At 37.4% G+C, this 20,782-nt stretch overlaps 1 long non-coding RNA gene across 1 annotated transcript in view; it reads left to right on the top strand.

Annotated features, from left to right (window-relative positions):
* The first annotated feature begins 1,595 nt into the window (after nt 1–1,595).
* The window catches only part of LOC144888906 (uncharacterized), a 42,936-nt gene continuing 23,749 nt past the window's right edge, over nt 1,596–20,782 (top strand). Inside the window, exon 1 of the long non-coding RNA XR_013621463.1 lies at nt 1,596–1,652. This is a non-coding gene — a long non-coding RNA (uncharacterized LOC144888906). The remainder of the gene's footprint in view (nt 1,653–20,782) is intronic.

Here is a 20,782-nt window from a genome sequence, read left to right as displayed (position 1 = left end):
TGAGGTGTTTTTTATTTCGTGGTGGTGAGGTTTTTTTTAATTTCGTGGTGGTGAGATGTTTTTATTACGTGTTTTATGGCTGTGAGGTGTTTTTAATTTCGTGGTGGTGAGGTGTTTTTAATTTCGTGGCTGTGATGTGTTTTTAATTTCATGGCTGTGAGGTGTTTTTATATTCGTGGCTGTGAGGTGTTTTTAATTTCGTGGTGGTGAGGTGTTTTCAATTTCGTGGTGGTGAGGTCTTTTTAATTTTGTGGTGGTGAGGTGTGTTTATTACGTGTTTTATGGCTGTGAGGTGTTTTTAATTTCGTGGTGGTGAGGTGTTTTTAATTTCGTGGCTGTGAGGTGTTTTTAATTTCGTGGCTGTGAGGTGTTTTTAATTTCGTGGATGTGAGGTGTTTTTAATTTCGTGGCTGTGAGGTGTTTTTATTACATGTTTTATGGTGTGTGTTTTCAATTTTGTGGTGGTGAGGTATTTTTAATTTCGTGGTCATGAGGTGTTTTTATTGTGTGTTTTATGGCTGAGGTGTTTTCAATTTTGAGGTGGCAAGGTGTTTTTAATTTTGTGGTGGTGAAGTGTTTTTATTACGTGTTTTATGGCTGTGAGGTTTTTAAAATTACTTGGTGGTGAGGTGTTTTTAATTTTGTGGTAGTGGTGTTTTTATTTCGTGTTTTTTGGCTGTGAGGTGTTTTTATTACATGTTTTATGGCTGTGAGGTGTTTTTATGCCTCTTTTTATGGCTGTGGGGTGTTTTCAATTTTGTGGTGGTGAGGTGTTTTTATTGCATGTTTTATGGCTGGGAGGTGTTTTAAATTACTTGGTGGTGAGGTGTTTTTAATTTCGTGGCTGTGAGGTGTTTTTAATTTCGTGGCTGTGAGGTGTTTTTAATTTCATGGATGTGAGGTGTTTTTAATTTCGTGGATGTGAGGTGTTTTTAATTTCGTTGCTGTGAGGTGTTTTTAATTTCGTGGCTATGAGGTGTTTTTATTACGTGTTTTATGGCTGTGAGGTGTTTTTAATTTCGTGGCTTTAGGTGTTTTTATTTCGTGTTTTATGGCTGTGAGGTGTTTTTAATTTCGTGGTGGTGAGGTGTTTGTATTGCGTGTTTTATGGCTGTGAGGTGTTTTTAATTTCGTGGTGGTGAGGTCTTTTTAATTTCGTGGTGGTGAGATGTTTTTATTACGTGTTTTTATGGCTGAGGTGTTTTTAATTTCGTGGTGGTGATGTGTTTTTAATTTCGTGGCTGTGAGGTGTTTTTAATTTCATGGCTGTGAGGTGTTTTTAATTTCATGGCTGTGAGGTGTTTTTATATTCGTGGCTGTGAGGTGTTTTTAATTTCGTGGCTGTGAGGTGTTTTAAATTTCGTGGTGGTGAGGTGTTTATAATTTCGTGGTGGTGATGTGTTTTCAATTTCGTGGTGGTGAGGTCTTTTTCATTTTGTGGTGGTGAGGTGTGTTTATTACGTGTTTTATGGCTGTGAGGTGTTTTTAATTTCGTGGTGGTGAGGTGTTTTAAATTTTGTGGTGGTGAGGTGTTTTTAATTTCGTGGTGGTGAGGTGTTTTAAATTTTGTGGTGGTGAGGTGTTTTTAATTTTGTGGTGGTGATGTTTTTTATTTCGTGGCTGTGAGGTGTTTTTCATTTCGTGGCTGTGAGGTGTTTTTAATTTCGTGGCTGTGAGGTGTTTTTCATTTCGTGGCTGTGAGGTGTTTTTATTTCGTGGCTGTGAGGTGTTTTTTATTTTGTGGCTGTGAGGTGTTTTTAATTTTGTGGCTGTGAGGTGTTTTTAATTTCGTGGCTGTGAGGTGTTTTTAATTTCCTGGCTGTGAGGTGTTTTTATAACATGTTTTATGGCTGTGAGGTGTTTTTAATTTCGTGGTGGTGAGGTGTTTTTATTACGTGGTGGTGAGGTGTTTTTATTACTCGATTTATGGCTGTGATGTGTTTTAAATTACTTGGTGGTGAGGTGTTTTTAATTTCGTGGTGGTGAAGTGTTTTTATTACGTGTTTTATGGCTGTGATGTGTTTTAATTTTGTGGTGGTGAGGTGTTTTTAATTTCGTGGCTGTGATGTGTTTTTAATTTCGTGGCTGTGAGGTATTTTTATTTTTGTGGCTGTGAGGTGTTTTTATTACGTGTTTTATCGCTGTGAGGTGTTTTCAATTTTGTGGTGGTGAGGTGTTTTTAATTTCGTGGTGGTGAGGTGTTTTTATTACGTGTTTTATGGCTGTGAGGTGTTTTTAATTTCGTGGTGGTGAGGTCTTTTTAATTTCGTGGCTGTGTTGTGTTTTTAATTTCGTGGATGTGAGGTGTTTTTAATTTCGTGGCTGTGAGGTGTTTTTAATTTCGTGGCTGTGAGGTGTTTTTAATTTCGTGGCTATGAGGTGTTTTTATTACGTGTTTTATGGCTGTGAGGTGTTTTTAATTTCGTGGTGGTGATGTGTTTTTATTACGTATTTTATGGCTGTGATGTGTTTTAATTTTGTGGTGGTGACGTGTTTTTAATTTCGTGGTGGTGAGGTGTTTTTATTGCGTGTTTTATGGCTGTGATGTTTTTATTACATGTTTTATGGCTGTGAGGTGTTTTTATTACGTGTTTTATGGCTGTGAGGTGTTTTCAATTTTGTGGTGGTGAGGTGTTTTAAATTACTTGGTGGTGAGGTGTTTTTATTGCGCGTTTTATGGCTGTGAGGTGTTTTCAATTTTGTGGTGGTGAGGTGTTTTAAATTACTTGGTGGTGAGGTGTTTTTATTACGTGTTTTATGGCTGTGATGTGTTTTTAATTTTGTGGTGGTGAGGTGTTTTTAATTTCGTGGCTGTGAGGTGTTTTTAATTTCGTGGCTGTGAGGTGTTTTTAATTTCGTGGCTGTGAGGTGTTTTTATTATGTGTTTTATGGCTGTGAGGTGTTTTTAATTGCGTGGTGGTGTGTTTTTAATTTCGTGGTGGTGAGGTGTTTTATTACGTGTTTTATGGCTGTGAGGTGTTTTTAATTTCGTGGCTGTGAGGTGTTTTTAATTTCGTGGTTGTGAGGTGTTTTTAATTTCGTGGCTGTGAGGTGTTTTTAATTTCGTGGCTGTGAGGTGTTTTTAATTTCGTGGCTATGAGGTGTTTTTATTTCGTGTTTTATGGCTGTGAGGTGTTTTTAATTTCGTGGTGGTAAGGTGTTTTTATTGCATGTTTTATGGATGTGAGGTGTTTTAAATTACTTGGTGGTGAGGTCTTTTTAATTTCGTGGTGGTGAGATGTTTTTATTACGTGTTTTATGGCTGTGAGGTGTTTTTAATTTCGTGGTGGTGAGGTGTTTTTAATTTCGTGGCTGTGAGGTGTTTTTAATTTCGTGGCTGTGAGGTGTTAATTTCGTGGCTGTGAGGTGTTAATTTCGTGGCTGTGAGGTGTTTTTAATTTCGTGGTGATGAGGTGTTTATAATTTTGTGGTGGTGAGGTGTTTTCAATTTCGTGGTGGTGAGGTGTTTTTAATTTTGTGGTGGTGAGGTGTGTTTATTACGTGTTTTATGGCTGTGAGGTGTTTTTAATTTTGTGGTGGTGAGGTGTTTTTAATTTCGTGGCTGTGAGGTGTTTTTAATTTCGTGGCTGTGAGGTGTTTTTAATTTCGTGTTGGTGAGGTGTTTATAATTTCGTGGCTGTGAGGTGTTTTTAATTTCGTTGTGGTGAGGTGTTTTTATTACGTGTTTTATGGCTGAGGTGTTTTCAATTTCGTGGTGGTGAGGTGTTTTTAATTTTGTGGTGGTGAGGTGTGTTTATTACGTGTTTTATGGCTGTGAGGTGTTTTAAATTTTGTGGTGGTGAGGTGTTTTTAATTTCGTGGTGGTGAGGTGTTTTTATTACGTGTTTTATGGCTGTGAGGTGTTTTTAATTTCGTGGTGGTGAGGTGTTTGTATTGCGTGTTTTATGGCTGTGAGGTGTTTTTAATTTCGTGGCTATGAGGTGTTTTTATTACGTGTTTTATGGCTGTGAGGTGTTTTTAATTTCGTGGTGGTGAGGTGTTTTTATTATGTGTTTTATGGCTGTGAGGTGTTTTTAATTGCGTGGTGGTGAGGTGTTTTTAATTTCGTGGTGGTGAGGTGTTTTATTACGTGTTTTATGGCTGTGAGGTGTTTTTAATTTCGTGGTGGTGAGGTGTTTGTATTGCGTGTTTTATGGCTGTGAGGTGTTTTTAATTTCGTGGCTATGAGGTGTTTTTATTACGTGTTTTATGGCTGTGAGGTGTTTTTAATTTCGTGGTGGTGAGGTGTTTTTAATTTCGTGGTGGTGAGGTGTTTTTATTATGTGTTTTATGGCTGTGAGGTGTTTTTAATTGCGTGGTGGTGAGGTATTTTTAATTTTGTGGTGGTGAGGTGTTTTATTACGTGTTTTATGGCTGTGAGGTGTTTTTAATTTCGTGGCTGTGAGGTGTTTTTAATTTCGTGGTTGTGAGGTGTTTTTAATTTCGTGGCTGTGAGGTGTTTTTAATTTCGTGGCTGTGAGGTGTTTTTAATTTCGTGGCTATGAGGTGTTTTTATTTCGTGTTTTATGGCTGTGAGGTGTTTTTAATTTCGTGGTGGTAAGGTGTTTTTATTGCATGTTTTATGGATGTGAGGTGTTTTAAATTACTTGGTGGTGAGGTCTTTTTAATTTCGTGGTGGTGAGATGTTTTTATTACGTGTTTTATGGCTGTGAGGTGTTTTTAATTTCGTGGTGGTGAGGTGTTTTTAATTTCGTGGCTGTGAGGTGTTTTTAATTTTGTGGCTGTGAGGTGTTAATTTCGTGGCTGTGAGGTGTTTTTAATTTCGTGGTGATGAGGTGTTTATAATTTTGTGGTGGTGAGGTGTTTTCAATTTCGTGGTGGTGAGGTGTTTTTAATTTTGTGGTGGTGAGGTGTGTTTATTACGTGTTTTATGGCTGTGAGGTGTTTTTAATTTTGTGGTGGTGAGGTGTTTTTAATTTCGTGGCTGTGAGGTGTTTTTAATTTCGAGGCTGTGAGGTGTTTTTAATTTCGTGTTGGTGAGGTGTTTATAATTTCGTGGCTGTGAGGTGTTTTTAATTTCGTTGTGGTGAGGTGTTTTTATTACGTGTTTTATGGCTGAGGTGTTTTCAATTTCGTGGTGGTGAGGTGTTTTTAATTTTGTGGTGGTGAGGTGTGTTTATTACGTGTTTTATGGCTGTGAGGTGTTTTAAATTTTGTGGTGGTGAGGTGTTTTTAATTTCGTGGTGGTGAGGTGTTTTTATTACGTGTTTTATGGCTGTGAGGTGTTTTTAATTTCGTGGTGGTGAGGTGTTTGTATTGCGTGTTTTATGGCTGTGAGGTGTTTTTAATTTCGTGGCTATGAGGTGTTTTTATTATGTGTTTTATGGCTGTGAGGTGTTTTTAATTTCGTGGTGGTGAGGTGTTTGTATTGCGTGTTTTATGGCTGTGAGGTGTTTTTAATTTCGTGGTGGTGAGGTGTTTTTAATTTCGTGGTGGTGAGATGTTTTTATTACGTGTTTTATGGCTGTGAGGTGTTTTTAATTTCGTGGTGGTGAGGTGTTTTTAATTTCGTGGCTGTGAGGTGTTTTTAATTTCATGGCTGTGAGGTGTTTTTATATTCGTGGCTGTGAGGTGTTTTTAATTTCGTGGTGGTGAGGTGTTTTCAATTTCGTGGTGGTGAGGTCTTTTTAATTTTGTGGTGGTGAGGTGTGTTTATTACGTGTTTTATGGCTGTGAGGTGTTTTTAATTTCGTGGTGGTGAGGTGTTTTTAATTTCGTGGCTGTGAGGTGTTTTTAATTTCGTGGCTGTGAGGTGTTTTTAATTTCGTGGATGTGAGGTGTTTTTAATTTCGTGGCTGTGAGGTGTTTTTATTACATGTTTTATGGTGTGTGTTTTCAATTTTGTGGTGGTGAGGTATTTTTAATTTCGTGGTCATGAGGTGTTTTTATTGTGTGTTTTATGGCTGAGGTGTTTTCAATTTTGAGGTGGCAAGGTGTTTTTAATTTCATGGTCGTGAGGTGTTTTTATTGCGTGTTTTATGGCTGTCAGGTGTTTTCAATTTTGTGGTGGTGAGGTGTTTTTAATTTTGTGGTGGTGAAGTGTTTTTATTACGTGTTTTATGGCTGTGAGGTTTTTAAAATTACTTGGTGGTGAGGTGTTTGTAATTTTGTGGTCGTGGTGTTTTTATTTCGTGTTTTTTGGCTGTGAGGTGTTTTTATTACATGTTTTATGGCTGTGAGGTGTTTTTATTCCTCTTTTTATGGCTGTGGGGTGTTTTCAATTTTGTGGTGGTGAGGTGTTTTTATTGCATGTTTTATGGCTGGGAGGTGTTTTAAATTACTTGGTGGTGAGGTGTTTTTAATTTCGTGGCTGTGAGGTGTTTTTAATTTCGTGGCTTTGAGGTGTTTTTAATTTCATGGATGTGAGGTGTTTTTAATTTCGTGGATGTGAGGTGTTTTTAATTTCGTTGCTGTGAGGTGTTTTTAATTTCGTGGCTATGAGGTGTTTTTATTACGTGTTTTATGGCTGTGAGGTGTTTTTAATTTCGTGGCTTTAGGTGTTTTTATTTCGTGTTTTATGGCTGTGAGGTGTTTTTAATTTCGTGGTGGTGAGGTGTTTGTATTGCGTGTTTTATGGCTGTGAGGTGTTTTTAATTTCGTGGTGGTGAGGTCTTTTTAATTTCGTGGTGGTGAGATGTTTTTATTACGTGTTTTTATGGCTGTGAGGTGTTTTTAATTTCGTGGTGGTGATGTGTTTTTAATTTCGTGGCTGTGAGGTGTTTTTAATTTCATGGCTGTGAGGTGTTTTTAATTTCATGGCTGTGAGGTGTTTTTATATTCGTGGCTGTGAGGTGTTTTTAATTTCGTGGCTGTGAGGTGTTTTAATTTCGTGGTGGTGAGGTGTTTATAATTTCGTGGTGGTGATGTGTTTTCAATTTCGTGGTGGTGAGGTCTTTTTCATTTTGTGGTGGTGAGGTGTGTTTATTACGTGTTTTATGGCTGTGAGGTGTTTTTAATTTCGTGGTGGTGAGGTGTTTTAAATTTTGTGGTGGTGAGGTGTTTTTAATTTCGTGGTGGTGAGGTGTTTTTATTACGTGTTTTATGATTGTGAGGTGTTTTAAATTTTGTGGTGGTGATGTGTTTTTTATTTCGTGGCCGTGAGGTGTTTTTCATTTCGTGGCTGTGAGGTGTTTTTAATTTCGTGGCTGTGAGGTGTTTTTCATTTCGTGGATGTGAGGTGTTTTTATTTCGTGGCTGTGAGGTGTTTTTCATTTCGTGGCTGTGAGGTGTTTTTAATTTTGTGGCTGTGAGGTGTTTTTAATTTCGTGGCTGTGAGGTGTTTTTAATTTTGTGGCTGTGAGGTGTTTTTATAACATGTTTTATGGCTGTGAGGTGTTTTTAATTTCGTGGTGGTGAGGTGTTTTTATTACGTGGTGGTGAGGTGTTTTTATTACTCGATTTATGGCAGTGATGTGTTTTAAATTACTTGGTGGTGAGGTGTTTTTAATTTCGTGGTGGTGAAGTGTTTTTATTACGTGTTTTATGGCTGTGAGGTGTTTTAATTTTGTGGTGGTGAGGTGTTTTTAATTTCGTGGCTGTGATGTGTTTTTAATTTCGTGGCTGTGAGGTATTTTTATTTTTGTGGCTGTGAGGTGTTTTTATTACGTGTTTTATCGCTGTGAGGTGTTTTCAATTTTGTGGTGGTGAGGTGTTTTTAATTTCGTGGTGGTGAGGTGTTTTTATTACGTGTTTTATGGCTGTGAGGTGTTTTTAATTTCGTGGTGGTGAGGTCTTTTTAATTTCGTGGCTGTGTTGTGTTTTTAATTTCGTGGATGTGAGGTGTTTTTAATTTCGTGGCTGTGAGGTGTTTTTAATTTCGTGGCTGTGAGGTGTTTTTAATTTCGTGGCTATGAGGTGTTTTTATTACGTGTTTTATGGCTGTGAGGTGTTTTTAATTTCGTGGTGGTGATGTGTTTTTATTACGTATTTTATGGCTGTGATGTGTTTTAATTTTGTGGTGGTGAGGTGTTTTTAATTTCGTGGCTATGAGGTGTTTTTATTACGTGTTTTATGGCTGTGAGGTGTTTTTAATTTCGTGGTGGTGAGGTGTTTTTATTGCGTGTTTTATGGCTGTGATGTTTTTATTACATGTTTTATGGCTGTGAGGTGTTTTTATTACGTGTTTTATGGCTGTGAGGTGTTTTCAATTTTGTGGTGGTGAGGTGTTTTAAATTACTTGGTGGTGAGGTGTTTTTATTGCGCGTTTTATGGCTGTGAGGTGTTTTCAATTTTGTGGTGGTGAGGTGTTTTAAATTACTTGGTGGTGAGGTGTTTTTATTACGTGTTTTATGGCTGTGATGTGTTTTTAATTTTGTGGTGGTGAGGTGTTTTTAATTTCGTGGCTGTGAGGTGTTTTTAATTTCGTGGCTGTGAGGTGTTTTTAATTTCGTGGCTGTGAGGTGTTTTTATTACGTGTTTTATCACTGTGAGGTGTTTTCAATTTTGTGGTGGTGAGGTGTTTTTAATTTCGTGGTGGTGAGGTGTTTTTATTACATGTTTTATGGCTGTGAGGTGTTTTTAATTTCGTGGTGGTGAGGTGTTTTTAATTTCGTGGTGGTGAGGTGTTTTTATTATGTGTTTTATGGCTGTGAGGTGTTTTTAATTGCGTGGTGGTGTGTTTTTAATTTCGTGGTGGTGAGGTGTTTTATTACGTGTTTTATGGCTGTGAGGTGTTTTTAATTTCGTGGCTGTGAGGTGTTTTTAATTTCGTGGTTGTGAGGTGTTTTTAATTTCGTGGCTGTGAGGTGTTTTTAATTTCGTGGCTGTGAGGTGTTTTTAATTTCGTGGCTATGAGGTGTTTTTATTTCGTGTTTTATGGCTGTGAGGTGTTTTTAATTTCGTGGTGGTAAGGTGTTTTTATTGCATGTTTTATGGATGTGAGGTGTTTTAAATTACTTGGTGGTGAGGTCTTTTTAATTTCGTGGTGGTGAGATGTTTTTATTACGTGTTTTATGGCTGTGAGGTGTTTTTAATTTCGTGGTGGTGAGGTGTTTTTAATTTCGTGGCTGTGAGGTGTTTTTAATTTCGTGGCTGTGAGGTGTTAATTTCGTGGCTGTGAGGTGTTAATTTCGTGGCTGTGAGGTGTTTTTAATTTCGTGGTGATGAGGTGTTTATAATTTTGTGGTGGTGAGGTGTTTTCAATTTCGTGGTGGTGAGGTGTTTTTAATTTTGTGGTGGTGAGGTGTGTTTATTACGTGTTTTATGGCTGTGAGGTGTTTTTAATTTTGTGGTGGTGAGGTGTTTTTAATTTCGTGGCTGTGAGGTGTTTTTAATTTCGTGGCTGTGAGGTGTTTTTAATTTCGTGTTGGTGAGGTGTTTATAATTTCGTGGCTGTGAGGTGTTTTTAATTTCGTTGTGGTGAGGTGTTTTTATTACGTGTTTTATGGCTGAGGTGTTTTCAATTTCGTGGTGGTGAGGTGTTTTTAATTTTGTGGTGGTGAGGTGTGTTTATTACGTGTTTTATGGCTGTGAGGTGTTTTAAATTTTGTGGTGGTGAGGTGTTTTTAATTTCGTGGTGGTGAGGTGTTTTTATTACGTGTTTTATGGCTGTGAGGTGTTTTTAATTTCGTGGTGGTGAGGTGTTTGTATTGCGTGTTTTATGGCTGTGAGGTGTTTTTAATTTCGTGGCTATGAGGTGTTTTTATTACGTGTTTTATGGCTGTGAGGTGTTTTTAATTTCGTGGTGGTGAGGTGTTTTTATTATGTGTTTTATGGCTGTGAGGTGTTTTTAATTGCGTGGTGGTGAGGTGTTTTTAATTTCGTGGTGGTGAGGTGTTTTATTACGTGTTTTATGGCTGTGAGGTGTTTTTAATTTCGTGGTGGTGAGGTGTTTGTATTGCGTGTTTTATGGCTGTGAGGTGTTTTTAATTTCGTGGCTATGAGGTGTTTTTATTACGTGTTTTATGGCTGTGAGGTGTTTTTAATTTCGTGGTGGTGAGGTGTTTTTAATTTCGTGGTGGTGAGGTGTTTTTATTATGTGTTTTATGGCTGTGAGGTGTTTTTAATTGCGTGGTGGTGAGGTATTTTTAATTTTGTGGTGGTGAGGTGTTTTATTACGTGTTTTATGGCTGTGAGGTGTTTTTAATTTCGTGGCTGTGAGGTGTTTTTAATTTCGTGGTTGTGAGGTGTTTTTAATTTCGTGGCTGTGAGGTGTTTTTAATTTCGTGGCTGTGAGGTGTTTTTAATTTCGTGGCTATGAGGTGTTTTTATTTCGTGTTTTATGGCTGTGAGGTGTTTTTAATTTCGTGGTGGTAAGGTGTTTTTATTGCATGTTTTATGGATGTGAGGTGTTTTAAATTACTTGGTGGTGAGGTCTTTTTAATTTCGTGGTGGTGAGATGTTTTTATTACGTGTTTTATGGCTGTGAGGTGTTTTTAATTTCGTGGTGGTGAGGTGTTTTTAATTTCGTGGCTGTGAGGTGTTTTTAATTTTGTGGCTGTGAGGTGTTAATTTCGTGGCTGTGAGGTGTTTTTAATTTCGTGGTGATGAGGTGTTTATAATTTTGTGGTGGTGAGGTGTTTTCAATTTCGTGGTGGTGAGGTGTTTTTAATTTTGTGGTGGTGAGGTGTGTTTATTACGTGTTTTATGGCTGTGAGGTGTTTTTAATTTTGTGGTGGTGAGGTGTTTTTAATTTCGTGGCTGTGAGGTGTTTTTAATTTCGAGGCTGTGAGGTGTTTTTAATTTCGTGTTGGTGAGGTGTTTATAATTTCGTGGCTGTGAGGTGTTTTTAATTTCGTTGTGGTGAGGTGTTTTTATTACGTGTTTTATGGCTGAGGTGTTTTCAATTTCGTGGTGGTGAGGTGTTTTTAATTTTGTGGTGGTGAGGTGTGTTTATTACGTGTTTTATGGCTGTGAGGTGTTTTAAATTTTGTGGTGGTGAGGTGTTTTTAATTTCGTGGTGGTGAGGTGTTTTTATTACGTGTTTTATGGCTGTGAGGTGTTTTTAATTTCGTGGTGGTGAGGTGTTTGTATTGCGTGTTTTATGGCTGTGAGGTGTTTTTAATTTCGTGGCTATGAGGTGTTTTTATTATGTGTTTTATGGCTGTGAGGTGTTTTTAATTTCGTGGTGGTGAGGTGTTTGTATTGCGTGTTTTATGGCTGTGAGGTGTTTTTAATTTCGTGGTGGTGAGGTGTTTTTAATTTCGTGGTGGTGAGATGTTTTTATTACGTGTTTTATGGCTGTGAGGTGTTTTTAATTTCGTGGTGGTGAGGTGTTTTTAATTTCGTGGCTGTGAGGTGTTTTTAATTTCATGGCTGTGAGGTGTTTTTATATTCGTGGCTGTGAGGTGTTTTTAATTTCGTGGTGGTGAGGTGTTTTCAATTTCGTGGTGGTGAGGTCTTTTTAATTTTGTGGTGGTGAGGTGTGTTTATTACGTGTTTTATGGCTGTGAGGTGTTTTTAATTTCGTGGTGGTGAGGTGTTTTTAATTTCGTGGCTGTGAGGTGTTTTTAATTTCGTGGCTGTGAGGTGTTTTTAATTTCGTGGATGTGAGGTGTTTTTAATTTCGTGGCTGTGAGGTGTTTTTATTACATGTTTTATGGTGTGTGTTTTCAATTTTGTGGTGGTGAGGTATTTTTAATTTCGTGGTCATGAGGTGTTTTTATTGTGTGTTTTATGGCTGAGGTGTTTTCAATTTTGAGGTGGCAAGGTGTTTTTAATTTCATGGTCGTGAGGTGTTTTTATTGCGTGTTTTATGGCTGTCAGGTGTTTTCAATTTTGTGGTGGTGAGGTGTTTTTAATTTTGTGGTGGTGAAGTGTTTTTATTACGTGTTTTATGGCTGTGAGGTTTTTAAAATTACTTGGTGGTGAGGTGTTTGTAATTTTGTGGTCGTGGTGTTTTTATTTCGTGTTTTTTGGCTGTGAGGTGTTTTTATTACATGTTTTATGGCTGTGAGGTGTTTTTATTCCTCTTTTTATGGCTGTGGGGTGTTTTCAATTTTGTGGTGGTGAGGTGTTTTTATTGCATGTTTTATGGCTGGGAGGTGTTTTAAATTACTTGGTGGTGAGGTGTTTTTAATTTCGTGGCTGTGAGGTGTTTTTAATTTCGTGGCTTTGAGGTGTTTTTAATTTCATGGATGTGAGGTGTTTTTAATTTCGTGGATGTGAGGTGTTTTTAATTTCGTTGCTGTGAGGTGTTTTTAATTTCGTGGCTATGAGGTGTTTTTATTACGTGTTTTATGGCTGTGAGGTGTTTTTAATTTCGTGGCTTTAGGTGTTTTTATTTCGTGTTTTATGGCTGTGAGGTGTTTTTAATTTCGTGGTGGTGAGGTGTTTGTATTGCGTGTTTTATGGCTGTGAGGTGTTTTTAATTTCGTGGTGGTGAGGTCTTTTTAATTTCGTGGTGGTGAGATGTTTTTATTACGTGTTTTTATGGCTGTGAGGTGTTTTTAATTTCGTGGTGGTGATGTGTTTTTAATTTCGTGGCTGTGAGGTGTTTTTAATTTCATGGCTGTGAGGTGTTTTTAATTTCATGGCTGTGAGGTGTTTTTATATTCGTGGCTGTGAGGTGTTTTTAATTTCGTGGCTGTGAGGTGTTTTAATTTCGTGGTGGTGAGGTGTTTATAATTTCGTGGTGGTGATGTGTTTTCAATTTCGTGGTGGTGAGGTCTTTTTCATTTTGTGGTGGTGAGGTGTGTTTATTACGTGTTTTATGGCTGTGAGGTGTTTTTAATTTCGTGGTGGTGAGGTGTTTTAAATTTTGTGGTGGTGAGGTGTTTTTAATTTCGTGGTGGTGAGGTGTTTTTATTACGTGTTTTATGATTGTGAGGTGTTTTAAATTTTGTGGTGGTGATGTGTTTTTTATTTCGTGGCCGTGAGGTGTTTTTCATTTCGTGGCTGTGAGGTGTTTTTAATTTCGTGGCTGTGAGGTGTTTTTCATTTCGTGGCTGTGAGGTGTTTTTATTTCGTGGCTGTGAGGTGTTTTTCATTTCGTGGCTGTGAGGTGTTTTTAATTTTGTGGCTGTGAGGTGTTTTTAATTTCGTGGCTGTGAGGTGTTTTTAATTTTGTGGCTGTGAGGTGTTTTTATAACATGTTTTATGGCTGTGAGGTGTTTTTAATTTCGTGGTGGTGAGGTGTTTTTATTACGTGGTGGTGAGGTGTTTTTATTACTCGATTTATGGCAGTGATGTGTTTTAAATTACTTGGTGGTGAGGTGTTTTTAATTTCGTGGTGGTGAAGTGTTTTTATTACGTGTTTTATGGCTGTGAGGTGTTTTAATTTTGTGGTGGTGAGGTGTTTTTAATTTCGTGGCTGTGATGTGTTTTTAATTTCGTGGCTGTGAGGTATTTTTATTTTTGTGGCTGTGAGGTGTTTTTATTACGTGTTTTATCGCTGTGAGGTGTTTTCAATTTTGTGGTGGTGAGGTGTTTTTAATTTCGTGGTGGTGAGGTGTTTTTATTACGTGTTTTATGGCTGTGAGGTGTTTTTAATTTCGTGGTGGTGAGGTCTTTTTAATTTCGTGGCTGTGTTGTGTTTTTAATTTCGTGGATGTGAGGTGTTTTTAATTTCGTGGCTGTGAGGTGTTTTTAATTTCGTGGCTGTGAGGTGTTTTTAATTTCGTGGCTATGAGGTGTTTTTATTACGTGTTTTATGGCTGTGAGGTGTTTTTAATTTCGTGGTGGTGATGTGTTTTTATTACGTATTTTATGGCTGTGATGTGTTTTAATTTTGTGGTGGTGAGGTGTTTTTAATTTCGTGGCTATGAGGTGTTTTTATTACGTGTTTTATGGCTGTGAGGTGTTTTTAATTTCGTGGTGGTGAGGTGTTTTTATTGCGTGTTTTATGGCTGTGATGTTTTTATTACATGTTTTATGGCTGTGAGGTGTTTTTATTACGTGTTTTATGGCTGTGAGGTGTTTTCAATTTTGTGGTGGTGAGGTGTTTTAAATTACTTGGTGGTGAGGTGTTTTTATTGCGCGTTTTATGGCTGTGAGGTGTTTTCAATTTTGTGGTGGTGAGGTGTTTTAAATTACTTGGTGGTGAGGTGTTTTTATTGCGTGTTTTATGGCTGTGAGGTGTTTTTAATTTTGTGGCTGTGAGGTGTTTTTAATTTCGTGGCTGTGAGGTGTTTTTAATTTCGTGGCGGTGAGGTGTTTTTATTACGTGTTTTATGGCTGTGATGTGTTTTTAATTTTGTGGTGGTGAGGTGTTTTTAATTTCGTGGCTGTGAGGTGTTTTTAATTTCGTGGCTGTGAGGTGTTTTTAATTTCGTGGCTGTGAGGTGTTTTTATTACGTGTTTTATCACTGTGAGGTGTTTTCAATTTTGTGGTGGTGAGGTGTTTTTAATTTCGTGGTGGTGAGGTGTTTTTATTGCGCGTTTTATGGCTGTGAGGTGTTTTTAATTTCGTGGTGGTGAGGTGTTTTTAATTTCGTGGCTGTGAGGTGTTTTTAATTTCGTGGCTGTGAGGTGTTTTTAATTTCGTGGATGTGAGGTGTTTTTAATTTCGTGGCTGTGAGGTGTTTTTATTACATGTTTTATGGTGTGTGTTTTCAATTTTGTGGTGGTGAGGTATTTTTAATTTCGTGGTCATGAGGTGTTTTTATTGTGTGTTTTATGGCTGAGGTGTTTTCAATTTTGAGGTGGCAAGGTGTTTTTAATTTCATGGTCGTGAGGTGTTTTTATTGCGTGTTTTATGGCTGTCAGGTGTTTTCAATTTTGTGGTGGTGAGGTGTTTTTAATTTTGTGGTGGTGAAGTGTTTTTATTACGTGTTTTATGGCTGTGAGGTTTTTAAAATTACTTGGTGGTGAGGTGTTTGTAATTTTGTGGTCGTGGTGTTTTTATTTCGTGTTTTTTGGCTGTGAGGTGTTTTTATTACATGTTTTATGGCTGTGAGGTGTTTTTATTCCTCTTTTTATGGCTGTGGGTGTTTTCAATTTTGTGGTGGTGAGGTGTTTTTATTGCATGTTTTATGGCTGGGAGGTGTTTTAAATTACTTGGTGGTGAGGTGTTTTTAATTTCGTGGCTGTGAGGTGTTTTTAATTTCGTGGCTTTGAGGTGTTTTTAATTTCATGGATGTGAGGTGTTTTTAATTTCGTGGATGTGAGGTGTTTTTAATTTCGTTGCTGTGAGGTGTTTTTAATTTCGTGGCTATGAGGTGTTTTTATTACGTGTTTTATGGCTGTGAGGTGTTTTTAATTTCGTGGCTTTAGGTGTTTTTATTTCGTGTTTTATGGCTGTGAGGTGTTTTTAATTTCGTGGTGGTGAGGTGTTTGTATTGCGTGTTTTATGGCTGTGAGGTGTTTTTAATTTCGTGGTGGTGAGGTCTTTTTAATTTCGTGGTGGTGAGATGTTTTTATTACGTGTTTTTATGGCTGTGAGGTGTTTTTAATTTCGTGGTGGTGATGTGTTTTTAATTTCGTGGCTGTGAGGTGTTTTTAATTTCATGGCTGTGAGGTGTTTTTATATTCGTGGCTGTGAGGTGTTTTTAATTTCGTGGCTGTGAGGTGTTTTAAATTTCGTGGTGGTGAGGTGTTTATAATTTCGTGGTGGTGATGTGTTTTCAATTTCGTGGTGGTGAGGTCTTTTTCATTTTGTGGTGGTGAGGTGTGTTTATTACGTGTTTTATGGCTGTGAGGTGTTTTTAATTTCGTGGTGGTGAGGTGTTTTAAATTTTGTGGTGGTGAGGTGTTTTTAATTTCGTGGTGGTGAGGTGTTTTTATTACGTGTTTTATGATTGTGAGGTGTTTTAAATTTTGTGGTGGTGATGTGTTTTTTATTTCGTGGCCGTGAGGTGTTTTTCATTTCGTGGCTGTGAGGTGTTTTTAATTTCGTGGCTGTGAGGTGTTTTTCATTTCGTGGCTGTGAGGTGTTTTTATTTCGTGGCTGTGAGGTGTTTTTCATTTCGTGGCTGTGAGGTGTTTTTAATTTTGTGGCTGTGAGGTGTTTTTAATTTCGTGGCTGTGAGGTGTTTTTAATTTCGTGGCTGTGAGGTGTTTTTATAACATGTTTTATGGCTGTGAGGTGTTTTTAATTTCGTGGTGGTGAGGTGTTTTTATTACGTGGTGGTGAGGTGTTTTTATTACTCGATTTATGGCAGTGATGTGTTTTAAATTACTTGGTGGTGAGGTGTTTTTAATTTCGTGGTGGTGAAGTGTTTTTATTACGTGTTTTATGGCTGTGAGGTGTTTTAATTTTGTGGTGGTGAGGTGTTTTTAATTTCGTGGCTGTGATGTGTTTTTAATTTCGTGGCTGTGAGGTATTTTTATTTTTGTGGCTGTGAGGTGTTTTTATTACGTGTTTTATCGCTGTGAGGTGTTTTCAATTTTGTGGTGGTGAGGTGTTTTTAATTTCGTGGTGGTGAGGTGTTTTTATTACGTGTTTTATGGCTGTGAGGTGTTTTTAATTTCGTGGTGGTGAGGTCTTTTTAATTTCGTGGCTGTGTTGTGTTTTTAATTTCGTGGATGTGAGGTGTTTTTAATTTCGTGGCTGTGAGGTGTTTTTAATTTCGTGGCTGTGAGGTGTTTTTAATTTCGTGGCTATGAGGTGTTTTTATTACGTGTTTTATGGCTGTGAGGTGTTTTTAATTTCGTGGTGGTGATGTGTTTTTATTACGTATTTTATGGCTGTGATGTGTTTTAATTTTGTGGTGGTGAGGTGTTTTTAATTTCGTGGCTATGAGGTGTTTTTATTACGTGTTTTATGGCTGTGAGGTGTTTTTAATTTCGTGGTGGTGAGGTGTTTTTATTGCGTGTTTTATGGCTGTGATGTTTTTATTACATGTTTTATGGCTGTGAGGTGTTTTTATTACGTGTTTTATGGCTGTGAGGTGTTTTCAATTTTGTGGTGGTGAGGTGTTTTAAATTACTTGGTGGTGAGGTGTTTTTATTGCGCGTTTTATGGCTGTGAGGTGTTTTCAATTTTGTGGTGGTGAGGTGTTTTAAATTACTTGGTGGTGAGGTGTTTTTATTGCGTGTTTTATGGCTGTGAGGTGTTTTTAATTTCGTGGCTGTGAGGTGTTTTTAATTTCGTGGCTGTGAGGTGTTTTTAATTTCGTGGCGGTGAGGTGTTTTTATTACGTGTTTTATGGCTGTGATGTGTTTTTAATTTTGTGGTGGTGAGGTGTTTTTAATTTCGTGGCTGTGAGGTGTTTTTAATTTCGTGGCTGTGAGGTGTTTTTAATTTCGTGGCTGTGAGGTGTTTTTATTACGTGTTTTATCACTGTGAGGTGTTTTCAATTTTGTGGTGGTGAGGTGTTTTTAATTTCGTGGTGGTGAGGTGTTTTTATTACGTGTTTTATGGCTGTGAGGTGTTTTTAATTTCGTGGTGGTGAGGTGTTTTTAATTTCGTGGTGGTGAGGTGTTTTTATTATGTGTTTTATGGCTGTGAGGTGTTTTTAATTGCGTGGTGGTGAGGTGTTTTTAATTTCGTGGTGGTGAGGTGTTTTATTACGTGTTTTATGGCTGTGAGGTGTTTTTAATTTCGTGGCTGTGAGGTGTTTTTAATTTCGTGGTTGTGAGGTGTTTTTAATTTCGTGGCTGTGAGGTGTTTTTAATTTCGTGGCTGTGAGGTGTTTTTAATTTCGTGGCTATGAGGTGTTTTTATTTCGTGTTTTATGGCTGTGAGGTGTTTTTAATTTCGTGGTGGTAAGGTGTTTTTATTGCATGTTTTATGGATGTGAGGTGTTTTAAATTACTTGGTGGTGAGGTCTTTTTAATTTCGTGGTGGTGAGATGTTTTTATTACGTGTTTTATGGCTGTGAGGTGTTTTTAATTTCGTGGTGGTGAGGTGTTTTTAATTTCGTGGCTGTGAGGTGTTTTTAATTTCGTGGCTGTGAGGTGTTAATTTCGTGGCTGTGAGGTGTTTTTAATTTCGTGGTGATGAGGTGTTTATAATTTTGTGGTGGTGAGGTGTTTTCAATTTCGTGGTGGTGAGGTGTTTTTAATTTTGTGGTGGTGAGGTGTGTTTATTACGTGTTTTATGGCTGTGAGGTGTTTTTAATTTTGTGGTGGTGAGGTGTTTTTAATTTCGTGGCTGTGAGGTGTTTTTAATTTCGTGGCTGTGAGGTGTTTTTAATTTCGTGTTGGTGAGGTGTTTATAATTTCGTGGCTGTGAGGTGTTTTTAATTTCGTGGCTGTGAGGTGTTTTTAATTTCGTGGCTGTGAGGTGTTTTTATTACATGTTTTATGGCTGTGTGTGTTTTCAATTTTGTGGTGGTGAGGTATTTTTAATTTCGTGGTCATGAGGTGTTTTTATTGTGTGTTTTATGGCTGTGAGGTGTTTTCAATTTTGAGGTGGCGAGGTGTTTTTAATTTCATGGTCGTGAGGTGTTTTTATTGCGTGTTTTATGGCTGTCAGGTGTTTTCAATTTTGTGGTGGTGATGTTTTTAATTTTGTGGTGGTGAAGTGTTTTTATTACGTGTTTTATGGCTGTGAGGTGTTTTAAATGACTTGGTGGTGAGGTGTTTTTAATTTTGTGGTGGTGAAGTATTTATTACGTGTTTTATGGCTGTGAGGTGTTTTTATTACATGTTTTATGGCTGTGAGGTGTTTTTATTACATGTTTTATGGCTGTGAGGTGTTTTTATTACGTGTTTTATGGCTGTGGGGTGTTTTCAATTTTGTGGTGGTGAGGTGTTTTAAATTACTTGGTGGTGAGGTGTTTTTATTGCATGTTTTATGGCTGGGAGGTGTTTTAAATTACTTGGTGGTGAGGTGTTTTTATTGCGTGTTTTATAGCTGTGAGGTGTTTTAAATGACTTGGTGGTGAGGTGTTTTTATTACGTGTTTTATAGCTGTGAGGTGCTTTTAATTTTGTGGTGGTGAGGTGTTTTTTAATTTTGTGGTGGTGAGGTGTTTTTAATTTCGTTGTGGTGAGGTGTTTTTATTACGTGTTTTATGGCTGAGGTGTTTTAAATTTTGTGGTGGTGAGTTGTTTTTAATTTCGTGGTGGTGAGGTGTTTTTATTCCTTTTTATGGCTGTGAGGTGTTTTAAATTTTGTGGTGGTGAGGTGTTTTTAATTTCGTGGTGGTGAGGTGTTTTTATTATGTTTTATGATTGTGAGGTGTTTCAAATTTTGTGGTGGTGAGGTGTTTTTAATTTCGTTGCTGTGAGGTGTTTTTAATTTCGTGGCTATGAGGTGTTTTTATTACGTGTTTTATGGCTGTGAGGTGTTTTTAATTTCGTGGCTTTAGGTGTTTTTATTTCGTGTTTTATGGCTGTGAGGTGTTTTTAATTTCGTGGTGGTGAGGTGTTTGTATTGCGTGTTTTATGGCTGTGAGGTGTTTTTAATTTCGTGGTGGTGAGGTCTTTTTAATTTCGTGGTGGTGAGATGTTTTTATTACGTGTTTTTATGGCTGTGAGGTGTTTTTAATTTCGTGGTGGTGATGTGTTTTTAATTTCGTGGCTGTGAGGTGTTTTTAATTTCATGGCTGTGAGGTGTTTTTATATTCGTGGCTGTGAGGTGTTTTTAATTTCGTGGCTGTGAGGTGTTTTAAATTTCGTGGTGGTGAGGTGTTTATAATTTCGTGGTGGTGATGTGTTTTCAATTTCGTGGTGGTGAGGTCTTTTTCATTTTGTGGTGGTGAGGTGTGTTTATTACGTGTTTTATGGCTGTGAGGTGTTTTTAATTTCGTGGTGGTGAGGTGTTTTAAATTTTGTGGTGGTGAGGTGTTTTTAATTTCGTGGTGGTGAGGTGTTTTTATTACGTGTTTTATGATTGTGAGGTGTTTTAAATTTTGTGGTGGTGATGTGTTTTTTATTTCGTGGCTGTGAGGTGTTTTTCATTTCGTGGCTGTGAGGTGTTTTTAATTTCGTGGCTGTGAGGTGTTTTTCATTTCGTGGCTGTGAGGTGTTTTTATTTCGTGGCTGTGAGGTGTTTTTCATTTCGTGGCTGTGAGGTGTTTTTAATTTTGTGGCTGTGAGGTGTTTTTAATTTCGTGGCTGTGAGGTGTTTTTAATTTCGTGGCTGTGAGGTGTTTTTAATTTCGTGGCTGTGAGGTGTTTTTATAACATGTTTTATGGCTGTGAGGTGTTTTTAATTTCGTGGTGGTGAGGTGTTTTTATTACGTGGTGGTGAGGTGTTTTTATTACTCGATTTATGGCTGTGATGTGTTTTAAATTACTTGGTGGTGAGGTGTTTTTAATTTCGTGGTGGTGAAGTGTTTTTATTACGTGTTTTATGGCTGTGATGTGTTTTAATTTTGTGGTGGTGAGGTGTTTTTAATTTCGTGGCTTTGATGTGTTTTTAATTTCGTGGCTGTGAGGTATTTTTATTTTTGTGGCTGTGAGGTGTTTTTTTACGTGTTTTATCGCTGTGAGGTGTTTTCAATTTTGTGGTGGTGAGGTGTTTTTAATTTCGTGGTGGTGAGGTGTTTTTAATTTCGTTGTGGTGAGGTGTTTTTATTACGTGTTTTATGGCTGAGGTGTTTTCAATTTCGTGGTGGTGAGGTGTTTTTAATTTTGTGGTGGTGAGGTGTGTTTATTACGTGTTTTATGGCTGTGAGGTGTTTTAAATTTTGTGGTGGTGAGGTGTTTTTAATTTCGTGGTGGTGAGGTGTTTTTATTACGTGTTTTATGGCTGTGAGGTGTTTTTAATTTCGTGGTGGTGAGGTGTTTGTATTGCGTGTTTTATGGCTGTGAGGTGTTTTTAATTTCGTGGCTATGAGGTGTTTTTATTACGTGTTTTATGGCTGTGAGGTGTTTTTAATTTCGTGGTGGTGAGGTGTTTTTATTATGTGTTTTATGGCTGTGAGGTGTTTTTAATTGCGTGGTGGTGAGGTGTTTTTAATTTCGTGGTGGTGAGGTGTTTTATTACGTGTTTT

Source organism: Myxine glutinosa (assembly GCF_964187855.1).
Source record: "Myxine glutinosa chromosome 6 unlocalized genomic scaffold, kmMyxGlut1.1 SUPER_6_unloc_1, whole genome shotgun sequence".
NCBI lineage: Eukaryota > Metazoa > Chordata > Myxini > Myxiniformes > Myxinidae > Myxine > Myxine glutinosa.
The sequence above is the reverse complement of the archived record's forward strand: the minus strand, read 5'-3'. Positions and strand labels throughout refer to the sequence as shown.